Below are 25000 nucleotides of genomic sequence, written 5' to 3'. Positions count from 1 at the left end.
TTTGTAACTTGTTTACTTCTAAGTATTTACATTTAGTTTTACTCCACACTAGTGTGGAGTAAAACTAAATGTAAATACTTAGAAGTAAACAAGTTACAAATTGAATTTGTGGGTTTCCTTTTTCAATCTTCAGAAGAAAACTGAAAGAAGTTTTTGTTTGGTTAATAATAATAATAATAATGGGAAGATAACCACCAAGAAATTCCTGAAGCCGAACCAAGTAAGAGACTCTGGGAAAACATATGGAGCAATCAGGTATCACACAACAAACATGCAACATGGCTCCAGGAAGTAAAGGAAGAAGAAACAGGGAGAATAAAACAAAAATTCACAAGATCACGACAGACACAGTCAGACACCAACTAAAGAAAATGCCAAACTGGAAAGCCCCAGGTCCCGATGAAGTCCATGGATACTGGCTCAAAAACTTCAAGGCCCTACACCCACGAATAGCAGAACAACTCCAGCATTGTATCTCAAATCACCATGCACCCAAATGGATGACCACAGGAAGAACATCCTTAGTACAAAAAGACAAGAGTAAGGGAAATATAGCCAGTAACTACAGGCCTATCACCTGCCTACCAATAATGTGGAAGTTACTAACAGGTATCATCAGTGAAAGGCTATGCAACTACCTAGAGGAGACAAACACCATCCCCCACCAACAGAAAGGCTGCAGAAGGAAGTGTAGGGGCACAAAAGACCAGCTCCTGATAGACAAAATGGTAATGAAGAACAGTAGGAGAAGGAAAACCAACCTATGCATGGCATGGATAGACTATAAGAAAGCCTTCGACATGATACCACACACATGGCTAATAGAATGCCTGAAAATATATGGGGCAGAGGAAAACACCATCAGCTTCCTAAAAAATACAATGCGCAACTGGAATACAATACTTACAAGCTCTGGAATAAGACTAGCAGAGGTTAATATCAGGAGAGGGATCTTCCAGGGCGACTCACTGTCCCCACTACTCTTCGTAGTAGCCATGATTCCCATGACAAAAGTACTACAGAAGATGGATGCCGGGTACCAACTCAAGAAAAGAGGCAACAGAATCAACCATCTGATGTTTATGGACGACATCAAGCTGTATGGTAAGAGCATCAAGGAAATAGGTACCCTAATCCAGACTGTAAGGATTGTATCTGGGGACATCAGGATGGAGTTTGGATTAGAAAAGTGCGCCTTAGTCAACATACAAAAAGGCAAAGTAACGAGATTTGAAGGGATAAAGCTACCAGATGGGAGCAACATCAAACACATAGATGGAGAACGGATACAAATACCTGGGAATAATGGAAGGAGGGGATATAAAACACCAAGAGATGAAGGACACGCTCAGGAAAGAATATATGCAGAGACTCAAGGCGATACTCAAGTCAAAACTCAACGCCGGAAATATGATAAAAGCCATAAACACATGGGCAGTGCCAGTAATCAGATACAGCGCAGGAATAGTGGAATGAACGAAGGCAGAACTCCGCAGCATAGATCAGAAAACCAGGAAACATATGACAATACACAAAGCACTACACCCAAGAGCAAATACGGACAGACTATACATAACACGAAAGGAAGGAGGGAGAGGACTACTTAGTATAGAGGACTGCGTCAACATCGAGAACAGAGCACTGGGGCAATATCTGAAAACCAGTGAAGACGAGTGGCTAAAGAGTGCATGGGAAGAAGGACTAATAAAAGTAGACGAAGACCCAGAAATATACAGAGACAGGAGATGACAGACAGAACAGAGGACTGGCACAACAAACCAATGCACGAACAAGACATGAGACAGACTAAAGAACTAGCCAGCGATGACACATGGCAATGGCTACAGAGGGGAGAGCTAAAGAAGGAAACTGAAGGAATGATAACAGCGGCACAAGATCAGGCCCTAAGAACCAGATATGTTCAAAGAACGATAGACGGAAATAATATCTCTCCCATATGTAGGAAGTGCAATACGAAAAATGAAACCATAAACCACATAGCAAGCGAATGCCCGGCACTTGCACAGAACCAGTACAAAAAGAGGCATGATTCAGTGGCAAAAGCCCTCCACTGGAGCCTGTGCAAGAAACACCAGCTACCTTGCAGTAATAAGTGGTACGAGCACCAACCTGAGGGAGTGATAGAAAACGATCAGGCAAAGATCCTCTGGGACTATGGTATCAGAACGGATAGGGTGATACGTGCAAATAGACCAGACGTGACGTTGATTGACAAAGTCAAGAAGAAAGTATCACTCATTGATACCGCAATACCATGGGACACCAAAGTTGAAGAGAAAGAGAGGGAAAAATGGATAAGTATCAAGATCTGAAAATAGAAATAAGAAGGATATGGGATATGCCAGTGGAAATCGTACTTATAATCATAGGAGCACTAGGCACGATCCCAAGATCCCTGAAAAGGAATCTAGAAAAACTAGAGGCTGAAGTAGCTCCAGGACTCATGCAGAAGAGTGTGATCCTAGAAACGGCGCACATAGTAAGAAAAGTGATGGACTCCTAAGGAGGCAAGATGCAACCCGGTCGAATTGGAGGACTGTGATAGAGCAAGAAAAAAAAAAAAAAAAAAAAAAAAAAAAAAAAAAAAAAAAATAATAATAATAATAATAATAATAATAAAATAATAATAATAATAATAATTATATATTAATAATTAATTATTATATTAATTATATAATAATATTAATATATTATTATATATTATTATATTATTATTATTGTTGTTGTTGTTGTTGTTGTTGTTGTTGTTGTTGTTGTTGTTGTTGTTGTTGTTGTTGTTGTTGTTGTTGCAAAGGGTCCACAGTAATAAATTTGTTTAAAGTTCGTGTAAAACTTTTTAAATAATAATAATAATAATAATAATAATAATAATAATAATAATAATAATAATAATAATAATAATAATCATTATTATTATTAATATTATTATTATTATTATTATTATTATTATTATTATTATTATTATTATTATTATCTAATGTAACCTTGTTCATACGAGACATGGAAAAACTAAGTTTTACACGAAGTTATTCCGGAATTAAAGAAAAATACACAGAAAACTAAACGACAAGGAAAATATTTTTAAAAATTTCGCCGTATAAATCATAAATCACAGTGGAAAAAAAATATAAAAATAAACATTTGGCCACATAAATCCTAAATGATAATGAAAACACTATAAAAGTCAAATATCCCCAAGGAAATCATTATTAAAACGAAAATATAAGAATAACCATTTCTTCACCTAAATCAATCATTTTACGAAATGAAAATCAAATAAAAAAAACTTATTTAAATTGAGAAAGCTTCAATGTAATAACTCATGAGTGGATGACTTATTCAAGAGAGATGTGTATTGAGGACATAAGAAAAATAATGATTGAAAGAGGTATTGTATGAAAGAATCGATAAATGAATGAAGTTCAATATTTTTATATATTGCACTGTCGAGAGAGAATAGTTTCCTATTTTCCCGAGAATTGTCTAACAATTTCTCGAATACTGAGTCTCTTTTCGAGAATTTCGTTGCTATTTTTTTTTGAGAATCTTCAGGCAATTGTCAATTCTCATTTGTCGTAATGCTCTAAAGAATCGCCTCGTCTTTTTTTTTTTTTTTAAGAAAATCTAAAAGGTTCTCTTAAAAAACCGTTTGAATTTTCTTACGAAACTTGGGACACTTCTACGATTTATTTTTCAAAATAATTTTCTCCAAATACGTTAAACGTTTTCTCGATATTCAACAAGGACATTTTCTCATGAATTACCGTCAGAGATTTTCCTGAGATTCGTCTGTTATTTTCTCAAAATATTTTCCTGGATTCCACAAGGACATTTTCTCATAAATCGTTCAAAATTTCCCCCAAGATTCAACTAGACATTTTCTCATATAAGGTCAGAGATTTTCTCAAGATTCTCCTATCACTTTCTCGGAAAATTTCCTAGGATCCAACAAGGACATTTTCTCATGAATCGTTATAAATTTTCACCAAGATTCAACTAGACATTTTCTCATGTAAGGTCAGAGATTTTCTCGAGAATCACCTATCAGTTTTTAGGAAAATTTCCCATGATTCAACAATGACATTTTTTCACGAATCGTTCAAAATTTCCCCCAAGATTCAACTAGACATTTTCTTATGTAAGGTCAGATATTTTCTCAAGATTCACCTATCGTTTTTTCGGAAAATTTCCCATGATTCAACAAGGACATTTTCTCAAGAAGCGTTCAAACATTTTTCCCAAGATTCACCTAGACATTTTCTCATGTAAGATCAGAGATTTTCTCAAGATTCACCTGTCATTTTCTCGAAAATTACCCAGGATTCATCAAGGACATTTTCTCATAAATTGTTAAATGTTTTCCCCAAGATTCAACTAGACATTTTTTCATGTACGGTCAGAGATTTTCTGAAGATTCAACTAACATTTTCTCGGAAACTTTGCCAGGATCCAACAAGGACATTTTCTCATGAATCGTTCTAAAATTTTCCCAAGACATATAATTTTCTCGAAAATGGTCAGTCATTTCCCCCAAAATCCGACGGACATTTTCGCCAGCAATCCTTGTCCTTTTATCGAGAACGGTCCGACATTCTTTCGAGACCAGCCAAACATTTTCTCGAAAGTCACGGGCCATTTTCTCATCGGTATAATCCATCTCCCTCCGTTAGCCGCACCAGAAAAGAGGAGGCGAAAGCAGCTTTCTCCACTGATAAGCCTCTCTCTCTCTCTCTCTCTCTCTCTCTCTCTCTGTGCTTTCCCTTAAACTCTCGCAAGGGTTTCTTAAGTGAAGTTGTCTCCTCAATGGCAGGAAGACAGATGTGGGCTTTAGCCGGTCCTTTCCTCCGGGCTTTTATTTTCTTTCATTCCTTCTCTGATTTATATTTTCTTCAAATTACACACACACATATGTATATATATATATATATATATATATATATATATATATATATATATATATATATATATATATTGTTTATTGGATAATACCTTTATTCAAGTTTCCTTTAAATTACCGCAATTCCTTTTTTTCTTTTATTCTTTTCAACATCCGAGATATCTATTCAGTGGGAGCTTGTTTAGCTATGCAACGTCAGTTAATAATAATAATAATAATAATAATAATAATAATAATAATAATAATAATAATAATAATTTTAGACAGGGCTAAGCAAATATTATCCATTCATTGAAGAATTCTAAAGAAAAGAACACTTTTAGTTTTCCTCTGGACATTTCCTCATCTATTATACAGGAATATTTAAATCTGCAAACATGTTTTTCCTATTCTTTTATATCGAAGGTCACCTATTATTATTTCGTCCTCTGCACTATTTTAATGTTTAAAATGTTTCAGCAATATGTTATCGTATTCAAATCAGAAACCCGCTCATTAAAAATTGCGTTCAAAGGAGAATTCTGACCCGCGGTCAATCTCTCTTGATAAAGTTTTCGGGAACCAGAAAAAGAAAACTTTAAACCCTCGTGAACTTTGCTCTATTTTCTATTACTTTTCTCTAACCATTGGTCTGATACCTGCATCTAACACAAATCGGCACTTTACAGAAATTTGCAGAAACATTTGGATGATCTCGTTACAGTGATCTTTGGTATTCCACCTAAATCTGCACCTTAGAGAATAGTTTAAAATATTTCTAAGGTGTCATTCTCGGAATATAGGGTATCTTCCCCTTTTGCTTGTTCATTCACAAAAATAGAGAGAAAAAAAAAAAACGGACTTTTCTCAATTTTCCGCTCACTGATAACTAACATTTTTAATTTACCGCAAGAATTATTTTCCAAATGAAGCTTTTCATCAACGTTCATTAAAAAGATCCAATGGTTCCTCTTCAGCAAAATAACTTCCACCATGGAAAAAAAAATCAGCTATCAAATTTTAGCATCTCATAATCGACTTTTGGGGAAAAGTGCTACTGGAGCAATAGTTTGTGTTGGCATAAGGCCAATCGTCTTTCACAAAAACTGCAACCCTTAGTTTGGCTGGTAACTTTGGCAAGTAGAAAAACCTTTACGCAATTCCAGCAAGTATATATTTTTCATCCAATTTTAAAATAAAACGATAGAGTTTGAACTTCCCAATAATAATACGTGGAACAATTTGTTACAGCAATAAAACCTTTGAAGAATTTCCAACTAATGTGCGTTTCCATTTACTTTGAATGTATCATCCTGATTAAACACTTTTCACGTTAATAACTGAAGGTTTCCGCTAGTGGGAGTATATCTTTTTTTTTTATTAAACGCAAACCGTAACGGAAATTGTTTGGAATGAACTCACGTCTCATCAACAATAATTATTATCCTAACATTTTGGTTTTAAAAACATTTCTCGTGATCTGTGTAAGCTCACAAATTCAATCAGCATTCCTATTCTGTAAAGGTCGAAAGTCAATCTTTGATGACTCAGACTAACTGGTGTGTGTTTGCATCCAATAATCATGCGTATTAAATATTTAAACAAGTGTGATTGGGTATTTGTATCTTAAAAGATAATAATAATATCAATGATAATACTAAAAACAAATCATACTTACAAATGGTATGACGATTGGGGTCTAAAAGTACACACAACTCGCACCTATTAACTCTTTGATTAAGATAAATATTTTCCCCGTCACTGGAAGAATATAACTTTAGCATAAAATCAAATACATGCCTGAATACAGTGTTATATATATCACTAAATCTGTGGGTAACGTGTATGCTTTATTTCACAAGCGATACTTCACGGTGTGATCTGATACTTCAGTTTACGCTGGAAGTAGTAATATGTTCAAGAATAACATTTCTTTAATACGCTGGTAGGCTACAAATCAATGGTAAGATGTCGCTGGAATCTTTCCAATTAAAGAAAAGTTTTACAGACAACGTTCCAGGCGAAAATTTCCAAATTTTCCAGCTAACAAGGGGCGTGTGCCAATTAAAAAGCAATACCCTTCCAGAAGAACGATAGCGTTTACCTGATTATTTTCCAGATAAACAGAGAAACGCAATTTCGTCCAGCTTACTGGAAGTGTGTTTCCGGCGATGTTCAAAGATATTAAGTAGGAGAAAAGGCAGGAATCTTCCAGTTGATTGCGAGCGCTTTCCAGACATGAAGCAAAGAGATATCAAAGTAATCTCCCAACAGTCTGGAAGCGTCGTTTTCCAGTTGAGAAGTAACAAGACGAGGCAGATATCTTTTTACTGATTGCGGAAGTTTTCCAAATGGTGTTCCAGATATGAAGCAAAGATACATCACGGTAATCCCCTACTGACTGGAAGAGTTTTCCAGTTCAGAAGTGATGAAACAGGCAGATATCTTTCTACAGATTGAGAAAGTTTTCCAAATAGTTGTACAGATATGAAGCGAACTGAAGTCACGATAATCTTTCAACTGACTGGAAACGTTTTCCAGCTGAGATGTAACGAGGCAAAGCAGATACCTTCCTACAGACTGAGGAAGCTTTCCAAATAATTTTCCAGATAATAAGAAGCGATACGACGCTGAAACTTTCCAGCAGACGCGGGCCTGTTTTCTAACAATTTTCCAGCAATGGAGGTAAGATTCATCCAAAGAGATTTCCAGCAGGTATGGACTGTTCTCAAAATAATGACCACAGTTTGAAGCAAAGAAAAAAATCTAGGAATCTTCCAGCATTCCAGGTCTTTATCCAGATCATTTTCCAGGTAAGACATGTGAATGAGACAAGCCAGCAAACGAACACTTTAATTTCTTTATCTGTCATGGAAAGCTTTTTGAGGGCACCTTCCCCGGATGTAGGTGGGTTTATATTAAGAAATAACTTTATACCTGCACGGGCTCTTTTGGACAGTGTAGTAAGGCGTGAAAGGGAGTACCCTACGGACCTCTGGTTTCTGACCATCCAACAGAGATGGATAACTCCTCTAGCTTTGGGAAATTTCATATTCAAAGGTGATGCCAAAGGGTATATCACATAGTGTCAAAGAAGCTGGTGTTAACACATAACCAAAATAACGTTTTTAAATCCTTAAAGGTAGTATTTTTCTTAAATTGTGTATGTTGCTTTGATGTCATTGATTACTAGATCACCCGACCCCAATACCCTAACAAGTTACAACATAGATTACTGTAAATGCTAATAATAATGATTATCCTAATATTAGAACTGGATATAATTACAAGAATTACTGTAGTAAAGAAATATTCAAAGTAAAAACTTATTGCCAACGAAATAATGAAAATAAAATAATACAATAATAATAATAAGAATAATAATAATAATAATAATAATATAATAATAATATATAATAATAATAATAATAATATAATATAATAAAATAATTATAATAATATATAATAATAATAATAATAATAATAATAATATAATAATAATAATAATAATAATAATAATTAGGGAGGAGGCCTTCTCTGAGGGCAGTAGCATTGAATATTACGTATAGCTGTTTCAACGGCACTTAATTTATATAAGAAGAGTTAAGGAGATTCTATATAAACTACATGTCGCTGAAACAGCTATAATAATCAATAACAATAATAATAATAACTTCATAAATCCATTTGCCGAATGCTGTGCGCGTAATAACAAGCGAAAAACTATTATCAAAGGATATTAAAACAAACAAATCGAAAGGCTATATATACTGGCAATTCAGTGATGGGTTTTCGTTTTCCCAGCATAATCAGAGACCCTTAAAATCTAACAATTATTGGTCCCAATGAGAGGGTTACGTTTGTTAATAAAAATAAAGTTACAAACGAGGGGTTATATCAAAAAAATAAATGATGGCTTACCAGGGAAAAGGGGGATTTTGTGTTTGAATATTAGACATGTTTTAAATAGGAAAATTATGATGACATAAAAGGGAAAATATTAAATACTGACTGATGAAGAATAAAGAAAACTTGAATAATATTAGGGAACATTTCAGCTCTCACAACTAATGGTGTGTACAAAGTACCTCAAAAGGATATTCCATTAGTCTTAGACTTTAGACATTCCAGGAATTTAATCCCCCTGAAGACAATACCCACATTATACAGAACAATTAAGGATTTGGACATTAGCTACATGCGAACTGCTTGGAAAAGAAGGCCCAATGAGGCAAACCTCAATAAATAACAAGAGAAAGTGTTACTAACAGAACAGAAATATAAGGAAATAAAGTAGTGTGCTCATATACAAAGAGAGAGAGAGAGAGAGAGAGAGAGAGAGAGACAGAGAGAGAGACAGAGAGATAGAGAGAGAGAGAAAACAAGCTTATGAATATCAACAAACATAGAAGCTTCAATAAATACAGATATATGAGTATCACAAATATGAAAAAGGTCGAATATCTGAAACCATCTATATACTTTAACGAAAAGCTACGGGCATTCCTTTAAAGAAGATAAACTAAACCACTTTAACCTTTTCCCCTGCACTATGTGGCTAAGTGAAATCATCGTTTTTTTTTCATAGGTTCCAGGCTTCCAGGTACTTTCTTCAGTGTCTGAAGGCAGTAAAATAAAATCAACGATATGGGCACTGCTACTGAATGGCAAAACTTCAGGGAACCGTGTTTCTACAACTATGTTCAATAGGAAGATTTTCAACAAAACGGTTTGGTATGCTGCGTAATGCAAATCCAACACGGAAAATAAATTTGCTTTACAAGTGTATATAGTAATATATTTTCAATCGAGTTGCTTTCGCATTTTAATTAACATGCTAAATCATCATACAAATGTTTCTGTATAAATTAGTGGAGCTGATGCAGAGTAGGGAGACAGGGGTAGTCGTGAGAAATCCTAACTTTTCCTAGAATGACCGTGTCCTGACCTAACTTGACCTAACCTTCCTAACCTAACTTAGGGAGCCGTGCCTTGGCCCCCAGGTCACAACTCTCCCCCCCCCCCCACCCCAACCAAACACACACACAATTATAAATGAATATCCCTCTCCCTGCTCTGCATAATAACTAAATTAGTTTTTTTTTTACTATATATCCTTCACATGGTTACCTCAATAAATTATTTTGTTATATCAAATCTTCTTTCCCAAATAAGTTATTTTCCTCATAGTATTTACGCTCACACTACATACACATCCGATTCCTGATAAACACGTCCTCCAAACTTAGTCTTTTCAAGCCTAATACCATTCGGGTCTTCCCCTATCAGTTATTCTTCCATCTGATTTATTCTCCTACCTAAAATGTTACATTGCACCTCCTCTCATTACTCTTAGTGATGTTATACTAATTATGATCTAACAGACACCTTTATGACAATTTCTTTACTCAGAGGAAAAATTTTATGACATATCTCAGTTGACAATCCTTTAATTCGTGGCTCAGTTTAATTCGCCAACCTTTTATCTTGCCTTCTTACAGCTTAAAAATCACGGCCACAAGCAATCTTGAATGTACATCCCGTTCCAGTCTAACAACACTGAAATATGACTACATTCAGCCCGCCATTTTCAACGACTCTTCAAAATGCTAATTCTATCGATAACAACACTTTTTCTTCTTTTTCTTCTTCTTCTTCTTCTTCTTCTTCTTCTTCTTCTTCTCGCGTTATATCCCATTGTATCGTTTGTTTGCTCCCTATCTTTTCGTTATACGCTTCTATTGCTGCGTAAATAGCTTTCTCATACTTATCTTTACAATTTTCAATTTACCCCATTCAATTTTCATAATTTTTTTAAGTCACTTAAGACGGTCTCTTTTGTCCTTCATATTCAGCTCGAATATATAAAATATATGCAAGTACACATACAAAAATATTTATGTAAAAAATATGCACAAGTGTATGTATGTGTGAGCATGTGCGCTCGTGCGTACGAGCAAACCCGTACACTTTATAGATGCATAGACACTAACGTCATTACCTGCGAAGCTCCTTTTGTAAGAGTTAATGAGCTTATCTTGAGACTTATTTTGGAAGGCTCCCAGAATATATACAGTGTGCGAATCGGCTTTCCTTTAAACATTCATACGCACAGCAGTTTCACAACACATGCGCACAGAGAGAGAGAGAGAGAAAAAAAATATATAATCCCTTTTCTCGTTGTATTTTCAGCTGGATAATGGAAGAAATCTTTCCTTTATTAATATAATAATATATAGAGTATATTTATATATATATATATATATATATATATATATATATATATATATATATATATATATATATATATATATATATATATATATAGAGAGAGAGAGAGAGAGAGAGAGAGAGAGAGAGAGAGAGAGAGAGAGAGAGGGGAAGGGGACGGTGGTTATAAGATGCAATAATATTTACATCTTAACTTTTCAGTTAAAATGATGCAAAGTTTTCTTTTTTATGTATGTATATATATATATATATATATATATATATATATATATATATATATATATATATATATATATATAGTAGAGAGAGAGAGAGAGAGAGAGAGAGAGAGAGAGAGAGGATTACAAGCACAATTAGCACCAGAGGCTTTGGCGTGGCCAAACTCCCGTCACTTGAGTGAAAGAGCCGATTCCTGGGCGCGCGATATTGCCAAGCTGATATTGCTCTTTATTGCTGTTGTTGCTGTTTACGACTGTTATTGCACGGCTTGGGGGATGCGAGAGAGAGAGAGAGAGAGAGAGAGAGAGAGAGAGAGAGAGAGAGAGAGAGAGAGAGAGAGAGAGAGAGCAGCGCAAACTATGGGCTCACTTCGCGTCATGAGAGCGAGTTATATGAGGAGTTATTACAGCAGATTAAATGGGTGTTGGGCGCACTCCATGGAAAGCATTAGCGGGGAAAGCAAAAGGGGGAAATGGAATAATGGTGATTTAATTCGTGAGATTTTCGATGGTATTCGTTTCCTATTTGGTATTCCTCTTAATCTACGAAGTCTAGCGTGATTACTTCTGTGAGTGTTCGTGATTCAAATATCTAACTGTATCGGCAATTTGTTAAGACTGAAGCATTATTCATATGGTGACAAGGAAATTATGCTGATATGATATAACTAATAATACCCTGACATAAAACACTAATGCTACTCTCTGAATGAAAAGTTTATTTGTGAGTGTTCATGGTTCAAATATCTGACTATATCGGCAATTTGTTAAGATTGAAACAGTATTCATATGGCGACAAGGAAATTATACAGATATGATATAACTAACAATACTCTGACAAAAACACTAATCATACACTTTGCATGAATACAAAGCTTATTTTGAAAGCAGGCACGGAAAAGAAAATGTATAATGTAAACTTCAAATACAATAGTTAACTTTTACATAGAGCTGCAAGATACTGTAAACATCGAAATATCTAGACCAAATTAACGACATGAGCAAGTATTTATCAATCTTGACAAAAATCAAAAGATCGTAAAATCGTATGGTGAACTGCTAGTAATAAATTCATACTGTGCTACCAAGTACGTATACAAAGAAAAGCCAGTGAAATAATGGACGTGATTACAAAGCGGGGGGGGGGGGGGGGGGCGGGGGGGGGGGGGGGGGGTTGACATTGACTGCTCAGACCAAGTCGGTCTCTTCATAATAAACAAAAGGCCATACTTTTCACCTTCAGGAAATTATTCTTCTATTAGCTTATTCATAAAATCAATACAATATTCTATTATTAATGTATTCATGCCCCTAAAAATCACGGTAATTCAAGAGAAGGTTGAAACGACAAATATTAGCATTGAAACATGACATACGATTCGGAATTTTCAATCTGTTTATGTACTTCCACGCCTCTGGTTAGAGAGGCTAGCCACGTTCTAAAAATGGCTAGTCTCACTATATATATTTTTGTTAGACGTTTAAAATAAATATAACGATAAGCTTTGTTTTTATAGTATATGATTTTCCACGATGAAGCAAAGTTTAAACGAAATCCATCACCTTGATTTTGACATTGCAAAAACTGCAACACCATCAGCAATTTATCTCAATTTCTCGCAAAAGATAAGTGAGCAGACATCTTCCATCTCGCCAGCTATGGTTCATTCAAGGAATCTGAGAGAGAGAGAGAGAGAGAGAGAGAGAGAGAGAGAGAGAGAGAGAGAGAGAGAGAGAGTGGAGAAAAGAAAAGGGAGGAGAGAAGAGAGAAAGGAGGAGAGGAGGGGAGAGATTTCGAAAATGTAATTACAAAAGTGAGACAGCATAAATTCAATTCAACAGACTACAACAGAATAACGTCAGAGGGAGAGAGAAAGAGAGAGAAATAAAAAACTTCGGAAATATAACTTTTAAAATGTAATTGTAATAACTTAATACAACAGACTAGCATCAGAGAGAGAGAGAGAGAGAGAGAGAGAGAGAGAGAGAGAGAGAGAGAGAGAGGAGGGGCGAAGAAGAAGAAGAAACAAACTAGTCCTAAAACATCTCAAACAAGATTTCCCAAAGAAAGAGTAGAAGAAAATTCCGGAGATATGCCAGATAGAAATTTCCCCAGCATCAAAGTGAAAGTTAATTACTCTTTTACAAGGAAGAAAAGGACCGCGGAGCCAATTTCGGACTCAAAGGCAGAGTAGAGAGAGGAAAAAAAACGTGACAAGCGATCTTTATAAAGTTGTCACTGGCAAACACACACACACACACACACACACCAACACGCGCATGCGTGCGAGCGAAAGCGGGATTATACAAGGGCGTAGTACATGAGATAGAGGAAAGGGTTGGGGTGGGTGGTTAAGGAATTCCTCCAGACTAGATTACGCCGCCAAGGATTATAGAAAATAGTTTGGAAACACCGAAGAGGGTACCAGGTGGTCTTAAGCTGCTTAATAAGAAGCCATGGTTACTGCGCGATGAGAGACACCCTCTCTCTCTCTCTCTCTCTCTCTCGTCGAGCAAGCTCCATCACAACTTCTGTCATTGGTAAATGAATACAAAAAAAAGAGAGATAAACTGGATGTCAAAAATATTCTTGACTGCGGTTGTGAGCCTAATAATCAGTGGAAGATAAAAACATTCATTATTTCGGAATGGGGTTTTAAACTCTGTGTGTGTGTGTGTGTGTGTGTGTGTGTGTGTGTCCATACACATACATATAAACATGCATACATACATACATATATATATATAATATATATATAAACATGGAATACGCAATATATATAATACATATTAAAATACATATATACGTATGTATGTATGTTTGTATGTATGTAAATACATACATACATACATACATACATACATACATACATACATACATACATACATACATATATATATATATATATATATATATATATATATATATATATATATATATATATATATATATATATGAGCGTGTGTGTGTGCGTGTGCATATGTGCGTGTCTGTAACGATGGTCAATATATCATGGATTTTTTAACTGCTGGTTATTTTTGGCTTAAAATTTGAATGCATATAAATACATGTACGCATACATTACTATGTACAAATACAAGCAAAATACTCAAGATGCCCCTGAAGGTTCAAGAACCCGTCTCTAAGCGCAATTTTAAACCTATTAACAAAAATGTCAAGACCAACTTCCATCACTTTTTCGAAAAGATTTCCATTACGAAAGAAAGTCGCGGGAGAATCTATTGAACAGAAGCAGCTCTAAAACCTGATCACGCCTTTCTGTATTTCCTATCGCCTATTGTTAATGGCCACTGTGGATGTTGTTCCATATGAACAGGTTTCATTTTCTTATTCAATAAATAATAAATAAAAAATAAATACAGAAGTTAATGGCACAAAGTAGTAGGAAAACCTGACAACTGAATGGGTCATTTATAATATTACATATCTGATGAAAGATTATTATCATACGCGAATGGCTCACAATTTATTCACTACGCTGGATGTCATGTGTTAAAAGCTGTTAGATTATCAAAAATAACAGTTTACATAGTATGAACATATATACATACAGGAATGTAATGTACTTATATACAAAATAAATACAGTCCCTTTCCCTTTGACATCTGAACTTCATATTTTGACCACATACAAACAAGTAGATGTACCACGGGGGAAAATGGAACACTGGGTATCAATCCAGACCGGTTTCGTCTTTATATCTAAGACATCTTCAGTCCTCTAGCACATTGTCTTAGGCGAAACTAGTCAGGATTTAAAACGAGTGTTTCATACCCCGCGGCACATCTGCAAAAGAAAGTCCCGTCTCGTTGTGATTTTAGGCATATCTGTACACATAAACAGCACCTATGCATGCACTCATACACATAAATATAAAGTGTATCGAATGAATATGTTCACACACGCATTCTCCTATACCAGTGGTCCTCAATCTGCGAGGAAGTCTGACCATAGATTGGCAGGCTCAAACTGGCTCTAGGTCTACACACTGCATTTTGTGTGGTCCTAGAGCCAGTTTGAGTCTGCGGAAGTATGCATTAGTCCGCACTACTGAGAGAAGGGAATAAAGTATACAATGACTTACCATCTAAGTCAGGATCATGTCTGCGATGATGGAGGCTGCACAACGGAAGTTCATTTGATGGGGCGTGGTCCTTCTCAGTCACACGTGGTCACCATTTTCGGCGAAGGGACGAACAATCAAACCTGTGAGAGTGAGAGTAATTCAAAATTAGTTTAACTTTCGAAGCGTAAGTTTTACTATACTTACTGCACAGAGCCAACAATTATTATTATTATTATTATTATTATTATTATTATTATTATTATTATTATTATTATTATTATACAGAAGATGAACCCTATTCATATGAAATTCAAAATTCCAAAGAATACGCTGTTCATTCGAAAGAAGTAACAGAAGGCATAGGGAAATACAGAGAGGAGATCATACATTAGAAATACAGATAAATTTACAAAATAATAAATAAATAAACTTAAATAAATTATTAAATTACAAGAATAGTATTAAGGTAGCAAGACATTGCGTCTTCACTTTGCTTGAACTTCTGAAGAAGTTCCAACTTCACTGAAGTTCCAACTGCATGACATCCTCTGGGAGGCTGTTATACCGTCCAACGGTGTGATGAATAAAGGACTCGTGGAACTGAGAAGGACTTCTGGAACTGAGAAGGACTTCTGGAACTGAGAAGAACTTCTGTAACTGAGAAGGACTTCTGGAACTGAGAAGGACTTCTGGAACTGAGAAGGACTTCTGGAACTGAGAAGGACTTCTGGAACTGAGAAGGACTTCTGGAACTGAGAAGAACTTCTGGAACTGACTATATAACTTAGGACAAAGGCCAAGCAAAAAGGTTTGAAAGTTGTAACAGGAGGAAAACCTCAAAGCAGTTGCACTATGAATCAATTGTTGGGATAGGATGGAAAGTAAGATGGAAGTAAAAGAATAAGGAGGTACAGTAGAAAGAACGAAAATGTAGAAAAAAAATTACAATTATGATTTCTATAAAGGCTACTATAACGCGTTTAATATTTCCGTGAGATACAAAACAAGCGACATGTTCCGTAATTCAATAGCTAAAGCACAAAATTATTTAATCCATGTTATCCTATGGTTTTGGAAACATCCAACCTATATATGAATTATTGGTTAATGTATGATGTATGTATGTATGTATGTATGTATGTATTATGTATGTATGTATTATGTATGTATGTATAAAAATATATGTGTGCGCGTGTGTACGAGTGCTTTTAGCTATCGTATCATACGAATTCTTAACAAAGGAATAGGAAATCATATTAAATTCATAAGAAACTGAAGAAAAAAATATATCCTTTAACTTCCTCGCAAAGCGGACCCACAGCTAACAAACAAACAAACATCAATAGGATTTTTATCCTGTAAATAAAACTCGAATGCTTCTAGGCAATATATACCTGGTAGACGAAGACTTGGAAAACAAAAGAGCAAATAAAAAAGATGAACAAAAACATTTTTGCGTGAAAGGAATGCGAGAAAAAAAAAAAACGAAAATAAAATTCCTCCACGAGAGAGAGATCCCAAGCGTAACGGGAGGCCATTTAATCAAGTGCATATTTGATAAGTGAAATTAGTATTTTCGTGCCGGCCCTGACTCCCCGTTGAAGCGTTTAATCATTTAAACGCCAATCGAGCATAAAACGGCCACGGCTTTTAGCATCGTATCCGTTTTAGATGCGTTTACCGCTTGAGAGGCAAAAATGCCGTTGCAAACGCTCGGGAACTCCTAGGTGCGATGGGAGGTAGTACTACTACTTCACGTTTGGGCTTATGTCATGACAGAGAAGATATATTAACTGACTGCGCAGGCTCCAAATAGATATGCATACGTAAATACGTACACACACACGTGAAATATATATATATATATATATATATATATATATATATATACATATATATATATATATATATATATGTGTGTGTGTGTGTGTGTGTGTGTGTGTGTGTATAGTATGTGTGTGCATACATATTCATAAATATATACACATGTGAGGTTGATTTTAGTAACTGTCACATTTTAAGTGTGAACACGCACACGAGATATAACAAAAATAAGATAACCATACCAAAAAAACACATACCACAAATAACAGAATGGCTACCTAGACTTAAGAACAATGTCTAAGCATATACCTGCTATGGTCAGCCAAATTCACAATGACCTTCGGTAAAGTCATTGACTTTTTGATCTTCACATCCCGTACCCCCGACCGAAGCTTAATTGGGCACGCTGTAAGTCAGGGATACATGGCAGTAAAGCTCGGGAAATCCTTCATAAATAATGAAGATGGAATCTACGTACGATAATGATTGGGTCTTCCGAAAAGCTCTTACTTCTCGGCGTGTATTCATTTTACATATACATAAATGCAGAGTTCTGCAGGCATTCAAATGGATATAACGCTGGCGTTATCTATCTATTTATATTATACACATATATGTGTGTATTTACATACTGCTATGAATGCAACATACCACAGGGATAATGGACCGCTAACTTTGAACCAACTTCATAGTTATATATGTACCGAAAGTAATCAGTGCGAGTGGTATTTTGGAACCCTTCACAAAACATGTTCCTATTTATATACACATTCATCATATAATAAAACGCAATGTGCCTCCATACATTCAGTTTTCTCTGCTCTGTCGTCTTTCACCCTTCCCCCTCTTTTCTGTTGTGGCTTATTTAGAACGTTTCACCTTAATTGCATTAACAAAAATAGCCTGTCCCTCTCTCTCACTTTCTACGCCATGCTCATCAAATAACCACTTTTTTTGCCGTATTCATACAAAAATTCTCTCTCTCTCTCTCTCTCTCCTCTCTCTCTCTCTCTCTCTCTCTCTCTCTCATGCTTATTAAATAACCCAAATTCTATGAGCCATTGAAAGACTTGTCCCCGTAGTCTCTCTCTCTCTCTCTCTCTCTCTCTCTCTCTCTCTCTCTCTCCTCATTAAATAACCACCTTTTTACCTTATATGAAAATTCTCTCTCTCTCTCTCTCTCTCTCTCTTCCATGCTCACTGAATAACCACTCCCCAATTCTATCATAGGCAAAGAAAGTCTCACCCCTGCCACCGCCCTCCCAAACCACCCCCTAACCCTGCTCTCTCTCTCTCTCTCTCTCTCCACTCTTCCCGCGGCTCATTAAATAACTTATATAAAAGTTCATAACTCTTCCCGGGACAGTTAGCGGAGTCATCGCCGCCAAGTTCGACTCGGCATTAGGCAAATGAGGGAGAGGAATTATAATACAAAACCAACTTGAAGCTTCTACGAAGGATTGAGAGAGAGAGAGAGAGAGAGAGAGAGAGAGAGAGAGAGAGGATTTTCCGGCCTCTCTGGCTTAATAATAATCATCCCACTCCCCGTTCTCGTCTTCCTCCGTTGCTTTTCGTATCTCTCTCCAATCACCCAACGTTATTACTCTTTACCCTTTGCTCTCTCTCTCTCTCTCTCTCTCTCTCTCTCTCTCTCTCTCTCTCTCTCGCACGGGTTTCACTTGGTAGTTTATTTTTAATTAATATTTTACTTTTATTTTGTCTCAAATCAATGTTCAATTTCCGTTCATTCTTGTGTCTAAAAATTTTAATGTTTTTTTTATTCTTTTTCTTAAAACAACGTTCACATATCATTTATATTTGTCTCAAAATTACGTTCATTTTTCCTTTATTTTTGTCTCAAATGAACGTTTATCTTTTATTTTCATTTCACAACAACGTTCGTCTTTTTCTTTTTTATTATTTCAAAGCAACGTTCATTTTTATTTTATTTTTGTCTCATAACAATGTTCATTTTTCTTTTTTATCTCAAAATAATATTCATTTTTCTTTTTTGTCTCAAAACAAGGTACATTTTTCTTTTTATCTGGTCTAAAGACAACGCTCATTTTCCATTTCCTTTTGTGTCAAAAAAGGTCAAGAATTGCAGACGACATTTAAAATGAAAACAATGTTCTTAAGTAAAACTCATACAGTCAATAATAGTCAATAATATGAAAACAATTTACTGAAGTAAAAGTTATAAAATCAAAAGTAAAAATAGATGCAGTCGAGAGTTCTACATTTTGCAGAGCTCTGGCGTGACCTGAGCAGGAAAAAAAATGAATTTGATTATGGTTAAAAATCCTTAATAAAAAATGAAATTAGGTAACGCATTTATAATTTGGCCCCATTAAACTGTAATTATAATTTCTCACAGTTTCCAGTTAAACTATAAAAAATGGGAAAATTTTATTTTGGATCGTTAATTGATGCTGGAAAAAACTATTTTCTCTTCCTTGACAACGAAATACTTATACGAATCAACACTTTCATTAACACTTACTTATGTAAGTATCATGTATGTATGTGTGTATGTGTATATCTATATATTTATATATATGCACATATATATATTATATATACCTTACAGACCTTACAGACCTTTACATCTTGTTCGGGTTGCCCCAGGTCCCTCAGTGTGAGGCACCTCTAATGTCTACCAGAGAGTTGCTAGTACATCTTCCGGTATATTTTGCATCTTCCAATCTTGGATGGTCTGGGATGCAGTTTAGATATTTGTCGAGCTTATTCTTAAACACATCTACGCTCACTCCTGATATATTCCTCAGATGAGCTGGCAACGCATTGAATAGACGCTGCATTATCGATGCTGGTGCGTAGTGGATTAATGTCCTGTGTGCTTTCCTTATTTTTCCTGGTATAGTTTTGGGCACTATTAATCTACCTCTGCTTGCTCTTTCTGATATTTTTAGTTCCATGATATTTTCTGCTATTCCTTCTATCTGTTTCCATGCCTGAATTATCATGTAGCGTTCTCTTCTCCCTTTCTAGACTATATAATTTTAAGAATTGTAGTCCTTTCCCAGTAGTCTAGGTCCTTAACTTCTTCTATTCTAGCTGTAAAGGACCTTTGTACACTCTCTATTTGTGCAATATCCTTTTGATAGTGTGGGTACCATATCATATTGCAATATTCAAGTGGACTACGAACATATGTTTTATAAAGCATAATCATGTGTTCAGCTATTCTTGTTTTGAAGTGCCGTAACAACATTCCCATTTTTGCTTTACATTTTGCCAACAGAGTTGCTATTTGATCATTGCATAACATGTTCCTATTCAATCATCACACCAAGGTCTTTAACTGCTTCCTTATTTGTGATGGTCTCATTATTAGGTCCCTTATATCATATAGCTTTCTTTCTCTGTCTCCATAATTTATTGATTCAAATTTATCAGAGTAAATACCATCCTATTACCTCTGCCCAATCATATACTTTGTTAAGGTCTCTTTGTAGAGCGTTCCTATCTTCATCACAAGTAATTTCTCTACTTATTCTTGTGTCATCTGCGAAACTACTCACTACCGAATCTTTAACATTATTGTCTATGTCTTCAATCATAATAACAAACAGTATTGCAGCTAACACCGTACCTTGCGGCACACCGGATATTACCTTGGCTTCATCCGATTCTCGTCGTTTGCAATAACTATCTGTTTTCTGTTGTGTAAAAATTCTTTTAAACCATTTTCCTACTTTATCCACGATATTGTGTTTTCTAATTTTCTTCGCTAATATATTATGGTCTACTTTATCAAAAGCTTTTTGCAAAGTCTAAATAAACCACATCTGTTTCATTTCCGCTTTTCATATTTTTGAATATGTTCTCACGGTGGACTAACAGTTGGGTTTGTGTACTTTTTCCGGGTACGAAACCATGTTGTCCTTTATTAACAAATTATTTTTTATTAAATGTTTCATAATATTTTTCTTCATTACCCTTTCATACACTTTCATAATATGTGATGTTAGACTCCACAGGCCTATAATTACTTGCCTCTAGTCTTTGATCCACTTTTGAAAGTAGGGGTAATATATGCTAATTTGTGCTCATCATATATCTTGCCTGTATCTACACTTTGTCTTAATAATATTGCAAGTGGCTTTGCGATTAGAATGAACTACTTTCTTTAACAAAATAGCAGGAATTCCATCAGGCCCTGCAGCAGCTCCATTTTTAATGTTCATTAATAGCCTGCACAATATCAGCTTCATTAATATCTATGTCAGCTAAATATTCACTATTTTCATCCCTTACTTCTATATCATTATCTTCATTATCTATTCTAGGGGTGAATTCTCTCTTATATCGTTCTGCCAGTATGTTGCAAATTTCCTTTTTTTCATTCGTTAATCTCCCTTCAATTCTCAGAGGGCCTATTTCTATTCTTCTTTTATTCATCTTCTTCGCATATGAGTATAATAGTTTGGGGTTTTGCTTGATATTTAATAGGGTTTTTTCTTCCAAGTCCCGTTTTTCATTTTCTTTTGATTGTATAATCTTTTGTTCGCATTTCTATCTTACTTTTTTAGTTCTATAACTTTCCATGCATTTTTTTCTTTTGCAAGACCTTTTTTCCACTTTCTGATTTTCTGGAACAAGATCCTTCTGTCTCTTGGTATGCATGAATGATGTTTACTTTCTTCTTGCGGTATATATTTTTCCACTATTTTCTCCAATATTTTATATAATATCTCCGTATTTACCCTTATGTCATCACTTACGAAAATGTTATCCCAATCTTTGTTTAATTCTTCATTAATTTCTGACCATTTTATATTTTTACTGTAGAAGTTGTATTTTCCATATCCTTCCCACTTTTTCATTTCTTGCTTATCTCTATTTTCACTTGCTTTGGAATGAACTGTTAATTCTATGACATTATGGTCTGAAATACTCGCATTATAAACTATTATTTCTTTAACATAATTCATCTCGTTCACAAATACTAGGTCTAAAGTATTTTCCTTTCTTGTTGGCAGGTGATTTATTTGTTGAATGTTGTATTCTAGTAGCATATCTAATAGCTTTTCAAATTGCCTCTTATCTTCTGCACTACTATTACTCCTCTTCTTTTTTATATGTATAAGTACAACCACAATCTCCTATTCGTTCTTTCCATTCTACGAAAGGAAAGTGAAGTCACCAGATAGGAGATAGTCCAGTCCTTGTGATTTCTACATATATCATCCAATTTTTCAATTATTAAGTCAAACTCTTTAGTATTAGGGGGTCTATATATTACTATGTTCATCAATTTTTCAGATTCAAATTCTACCGCTATTAGTTCACATTCTGAGTTACTATATTTCTCATATATTTTTCCTTGTTTTTTGTCTTTCCCATATATTGCGGTTCCCCCTTGATTCCTATTTTTTCTATCTGATCTATAAGTTTGGAACCCTTTTATTTGATCATCATTCCCAGTCTCTTGGGAATACCAGTTTCACTTATATTCATTATATCTATTTTCTTTTCATTTTGGGTTAGTTCTTCTAAGTACTCTATTTTTCTTTTTGAGTTACTCGTAACTAAACCCTGCGCATTCATCACTATGATGGTTTGCGTGTTTTCTCCTTCATTTAATACTGATAGTAATAAGGATTTTCCCATGTCTCTTTCCTGTTCTGGTATGTTGTTCTTTTTTTTCATTTCCAGAAATTCTGACATTAAAAAATCCAACTTTTCCATAATATTTGATCTTCCTTCATCATAATTATTCATTTTGTGTCTGAATCTGCAATTTTCTCCGTTTCTGCAATATCCTCTTGCATAATAAATACAGTTATTATCTCTTGAGTAGAATTTCGGAGCTGATGCTTTGAATTTTTTGCTGACACCTCTGCATATCTCATTGGTGGTTTGCTTTTCTCTTTTACCTGATATTCTTGATTTCTCTCTTTATTTGTTTCTTTCTTATTTTGGATTTATTACTTGGTTGGTTATTTATTTGATTATGATTCATGGCTACAGGGTGCATATATTTGCATTTTTTGTCGAACTTACATCCTTTTCCTTCTTTTATTTTTAGGTTTTTTACATATTTATTTTTTGGAATGCAGATCTCTGCAATCCATCATCATATCCGCTAAAAGTATGCACATTTACCATATATTTCATAGTTTTGACATATCTTAGGATGTTTGTAGTAACATCTTTCTCCAAATCTGCAATTCCCTCTTTTCAAAAGATTGCAGATTTTTGTCCTTTCTTGTCTATTTTTTTCCTCTTTCCGTCATTGTATAGATCTGGGTAGAGCCTCTTCGGGATTTGCTTTTCTGTTGTCATATCGTTAATTTATTTCTTCGTAGGTATGCTGCTTATTGCCTCATATGTAGTATCAATGAGTAGGTTTCTGCATCCATACTTTTATCTTGTTCTTTGTTTTCCTATTTTTTCTGTCATTTCATTTTTGTTTACTTCTCTTCCGTTTTCCTCTTCTTCTTTTTCTTCTTCTTCTTCCTCTTCCTCTTCTTCTTCATCCTCAACTATTTGTACATTCAATCTTGATTTAATAACATTGTCTATCCATGATAGACATGTTGAACAAAAAATTCTTGTATCTTTTCTCAAATCTTGTATTACCTCAGCACACTGTGGATGGGTCGGAATGTTGCATGCAGCACATTTTCTGATTAGGTTTTGTGGATTGACTATGCTATACCAAACCTTACACAGTTTGCATGCTTTTGGCATTCTTTTTCCTAATGCATCAATTAGGATATTCACAAGATTCACCTTATTCATTTTCTTTGTCGGAATATGTTGGTTTATGTATATTTTCTTATGAGGTCTCTTGACCACTTGGATTTTATTTGGAACTTCTTCAATTATTTTCAAGATGTTTTTCATTAGATTTGTTCCAGTTTGAAGGATTATATCCTTCTAATATATCTATGAATGCTTTTGTATCTTTTTGGTTAGGACTGTTGCTGATTTCATAGATGAGAAATGCCAGTTCCCTTCCTGCTACCTCATCGTATTGCGAATTTGCTAAACACGCCAAATTACGCCACCTCTTCCCGCAGTTGGAACTTACTGCCATCTTGTTCTGATTTATAGTATTACACTTGATAAACTAACTTAGAAGACGCTTTATCCTACTATTTTCACACTAATCTTATCACCGATAGTTCATGAACACTTATAGATATTTCTCAAATTCTAGTCGTATGTTAAACTTGTGATATCTGTTGATTATTGTGACTTCACGCGGGTACGTCTCACCAAGCAAGATGGCTACTACGAGAGAGTATATATATATATATATATATATATATATATATATATATATATATATATATATATATATATATGAGAGAGAGAGAGAGAGAGAGAGAGAGAGAGAGAGAGAGAGAGATAATTCAGTATGGACTAAATGCAAATTTCCCTCTTCGAAATGTTAAGGAATACTCGCAATACTCCAGCTGCCCGTCATTCCCAATATCTTACTCTGTCCAACTCGAGAGGGTCAATCGCTTCCTTCGAGATTAATCCCATTTTATTCTTCCATTTTCCCTTTTTATATTATTAATTAATCCATTCAAATCCGCCTATTTCGATAATCGCATCAAACTCGTAAGTAGCCTTTACCTGTCAAATAATAAATATAAAAAAAATAATGATAATAGAACCTCTGTCCCTGGGACGTCTTGTTATGAACTGATTTGACCAAATTAGGTTGTCAAGAAAGCAATTGGGCACTTTCGGCCATTCAG

General features: G+C 34.9%; 1 protein-coding gene across 6 annotated transcripts in view; it reads right to left on the bottom strand.

Annotated features, from left to right (window-relative positions):
- LOC135195578 (uncharacterized) overlaps positions 1–25000 on the bottom strand; it is a 415413-nt gene that overhangs the window by 195826 nt on the left and 194587 nt on the right. For all 6 annotated transcript variants that reach the window (XM_064221879.1, XM_064221883.1, XM_064221878.1 and 3 more), the window contains one exon: positions 15453–15574. The gene's annotated coding sequence lies outside the window, so the exon portion shown is untranslated. The remainder of the gene's footprint in view (positions 1–15452; positions 15575–25000) is intronic.

The sequence above is a fragment of the Macrobrachium nipponense genome, chromosome 16, assembly GCF_015104395.2.
Source record: "Macrobrachium nipponense isolate FS-2020 chromosome 16, ASM1510439v2, whole genome shotgun sequence".
Taxonomy (NCBI): domain Eukaryota; kingdom Metazoa; phylum Arthropoda; class Malacostraca; order Decapoda; family Palaemonidae; genus Macrobrachium; species Macrobrachium nipponense.
This window is presented reverse-complemented; position numbering and strand designations above follow the sequence as displayed.